The sequence below is a fragment of the Hypanus sabinus genome, chromosome 3, assembly GCF_030144855.1.
Source record: "Hypanus sabinus isolate sHypSab1 chromosome 3, sHypSab1.hap1, whole genome shotgun sequence".
Lineage (NCBI taxonomy): Eukaryota > Metazoa > Chordata > Chondrichthyes > Myliobatiformes > Dasyatidae > Hypanus > Hypanus sabinus.
In genome coordinates this window covers 54,810,229-54,814,512 of record NC_082708.1, presented here as the reverse complement: position 1 = coordinate 54,814,512, position 4,284 = coordinate 54,810,229, and positions in this window count along the sequence as shown.

Below are 4,284 nucleotides of genomic sequence, written 5' to 3'. Positions count from 1 at the left end.
TGTTATATTCAAAAGCTTTCATTCACTTAGCCCAGTGCTGACTGTCAACTTTGAAAAGACTTTACCTCCTCTCAGCCAATTGATTGAAGTTTGTTTCAACTCTGCTTCAGGGGTTGTTAAGGTTGTTGGGATCCAAAGGTAGATCAGGAAGTGCTTGATGGGATGAGTAGGTAGGCCAGGGAGAGGAGAGAGGAAGGTGCACTTATCACTGAACTTGCAATGTGTTCCCTGCAAAGCTTCCCTGAATGCACTTTTTTTTATTGATCTCCCTCCAACAAATACCCAAAATTGGTGAGGGTGTTTCTTTTGTAGGAGTCTTTATGGACATTCTTGAAGTAGTTACTCTTTCTTTCTGTTCTGATGGAAATCAGAGTCGAATGATTCTGACGTCAGACGTGAAGAATGTGGCCTACCCATCAGAGCTGGCTGATGGAATTTAGAAGCTCTGCAGGGGATTTTTAGTTTGAGGGAAGTACACTTTATTCTGCTAATGGATTTGGAGGATTGGTTATATTTCTCCACATCTTTGAGCTATCTGCTGTAGGTCATCCATCATGGGACAGCTGGGATCATTCGCTGGATGGGTAATAAACTTTGTGCTCTGCGTCTTGATCTTCCATCTTTTCTTCTAATAGCCAAAGGCCTTGCTGGCACACTTTAGACTTGGTGTCAAAGTTTCATGATGGGTGTGCTTTGTGCTTTGAAAGGAAGATTATCAGAAGCCCTTTCATGCTGCCCAGTGAAGGATCAACAGTGACTTGGATCCTGGTCTCTTGACTGCATGTAGCCTTTGACTCTGCAAAGTGAGAGGGACTGCTAAGTATTTCATCACCTTGCTATGTCACCAACATGCTGCATGCAAGTAAAATTCTAGCCAATGGATCTGCCTAGGGATAGATGGTGGAGGAAGGTTCTGCATTGTTCTAGTATTGTATCTCATTCCCAGCAAACTTACTACTGGATTGGAAATAATCTTCAAAGCAATTAAATTAACCAATGACTACTCCCTTTACTCCAGAGCCAAGATCACTCCAGCATCTGTGATAATGCTACAATACACGGGTAACATTTGGAGTTGTGCCCAGTTTGAGGCCGAGTTCCAATTCTCTTAGGCATTCCTTCAAGTTTGAGGTTGATTTGCTTCCACACCTGTCAATAGAAGTAAAAGATTTTTGTGCTGGTTCTGTTAAAAAGGGGCGGCTGTTGCCATTTAGAAGAACGGCTTGGTTCCATGGCAAAGGAATCCAGCATTGAGAAACTATACTGCTGCATGGACCTGGTTATGCGCGTCGTTGAACAAAATTGGTTAAACATGGCAAGCAGGCACAAATGGGTTCTGGCCACATGTTCTTTCTCTGCTCCCTTGCTCATTCCTTCTGCATACCTGGCTGCCTCCCTTTTCCATTTCCCTCCAGCCCTACCATTCTATCCCCCCCCACCCCATCTACAATGCCAACATCTCACACTCTCCTGGGGTGAGTCCATTCCACCACTCTGCCACCTGTCCACTCTGAGACTGTCAGGTACTTCTCTCCAAGGTTACAAATGCCATGCAACCAAAGGCTCTGTGTCCTCCCTTGAAAGTCCTTAGTTCCTCTCTCAGAGCTGCCTGTTATCAGTGCTCTGCAAGTTCGGTGGGTCTCAGCATATGATTTGCCGGTTGATGGAGGCAAATGTTTACCATATGATATTCTATATTCAGTTCCCAAGGTATTCATCTAAGTTTCAAACTGTCAACTTATTATGAACATGTGTTTTTATCATTTCTTATTCTCTTTCAGCTAATTTGGCATATGCATCCACTGCTCTATTAAATGCAATTTACTAATTGCTTAAGGCAGATTAAAGCATTTAAAATGTCATAATTTTACAATTTACTCTCAAATCATTTATACCCTTTCATATACTGTACTCCCAACTTCTACAATACGATATAACTGCACATCTTTTTGTTTTCTGAAGTCTGTTTCTTTCTAAAGAATTTGCTGGAGGTTATATGATGCCATTTAAAAAAAATGAAGCTAAGAAAGTAATCATGGAGCACATGATGCCTATATTTGTGATGCAATGTGAATGAGGTACTGTAGACCAACTCCTGGGCCCTTTTCCCAGTCATCATTTTCATAAACTTCCATCTTTTTTAAAATAATAATACATTTACTTAAGCAATGAAGTTGTTTTTTTTTTCCTCAGTTGATCCTGCTCTGACAGTCTTCTTCTCTGATGTCCATCCTGCAGGACATCTATCTCCTGCAGCATGGAATCACTAAGATGCTTCCTAATCCACTGCAGCCTAACTAATTTGCAGACATTCAACATGGTTGCCCCATAAATAAAATCTGAAATCTTCTTTATATTTAATTTTTTTTCCTACCAGCATCTGTTCAGTTAGAACATACAGATGAATCTGCAGATATATATCTCTCTGTTCCTCTACTTCGTACAAATCGACTTAGTTTGGCAGAGGAGCTGTGCGGCCTTGGTCATAGCGAGGGACAGGTGTTGCCTGTCTGTAGTCACCAAGAAGAGAGGCATCAGAGTTGCTGGAGTGGAGTAAAGGCACTGGAGTGCTGAAGGTGTGGCATGGTGTATAGGCTGGAGTCGGTGCTGCTCTCCAGTGTTTGCTCAGCAGAAGACAAGATGGTATTCAGCTCACTGCTCTGCAGAGTTGACTTGTCTCTGCGCTGAACTGGGGCTGTGGCCTGCAGCTAAAGGGCTCCTGAACTGGCTGGTTTCGTGGCTGTGGACTCACTTGTGTGACCTTCAGTTCTGGATGTTATTTGCTTACTTCTATTGTTTGTATGTTTTTTTTTGCACATATTGAGTGTTTGACAGTCTATTTTAATGGGTTCAACTTGGTTTCTTTGTTGTGTGGCTGCCTGTAAGAAGACAAATCTTGTACCTCCTTACATACATACAGTTTTATGTAACATACAAACCAATAATAAATGCATTTTGAATTATATACTGATTGCTTCCAAAAATGTGTTTAAATTTGAATTCTCTTTTCCTTGGATTCCATAGATACTTGTAATTTTATCATTGTCTGTTGTAGGTACAGATTTATCAGACCAATGAACAGAGGGGTTATATTTGCTATCCTACCAAAGACATCTCCAGCTGTTTCTAAAGATTCAAAGAAAATTGTTATCATCCAAAGTCCTATTAAATTAGTATATGTTTTAATAACTCACTTCCTATCCTGTGAATTGACTTTTCTTTGTATCCAGTGAAAGACTCTTAGTGTACCAATCTATTGTCCTGCCAGCCTCTTTATATGCCAACTTTCTATGAAAAAGCAGTGATTTTCAAAACGTGGAAATGGAAGTGTTATTAAACCCCAAAACACTGTTTTATCTTCAAATTAGTGCAGTGAAGAGAAAATCAAATATGGAATTTTTTTTATTATTTTGAAACCACAGGACCAAAATAATATTGGAATTCATCGTTGTTTACTAGACATGACTTTTTCATATAAGAAGCATTAAGCATATATATTGTATTCTTGCTAAACAAGGAATAAATGTTGTGGAGTGGGGTTGAACTTTTCATGAAGAAATGTCATTTTGTATCCAAAGTTTACCTAGTATATGGCATTAAAGCACTTTATCGAAATTGATATTTGTGTCGGGTGAAAAAAGATTTTTATGCTGTCCGTGTGCTGCTGCATACATTCTCTCACAAATTGAAGTAGATGTATTCTGTAATCGGAGATATCTAAGATAATTATAATTTGCAAAAATATATGTTCCAATTTATCCAAACAATTTAATGTAAAATGGTTGAGTAATAGTAGCTTGCTGACTCTAATATGCGTGTTTTCCTATGATCTGGGAAGCTGATGCAGTATTAGATCTGTATGTTCTGTTTTCAGAGAAACTGGAGATATTTTTGTGTAAACTATAACCTGATATTATGGCATATCCCATTTGAACTGATGTAACAGGCTACAGCAGATAATATATATGGTCATTTTTTTAGGCTAAGTCATTTAAGTAGTATATCATGTGATAATTGTGTGCTTATAATTATAAAACAAATTGAATTTAGAGTAAGCTATGCATTTAACCTAGTGTTATGTTCGTGTTTATGTAAATTGAGTGTCAGTTTGCTTGACAATTAGTGAAAGATTACAGAAAACCAATATGTATTAATGTCGAGTATTCATTTTAAACTGCAAATCTGGCACAGATTTTCTTTACTTGGATCTAAGTAGTGTCACCAAATTCTTTATGGCACACATCATACAGACATCTGTTAACAATCTATAGCAGCTTGAAATGT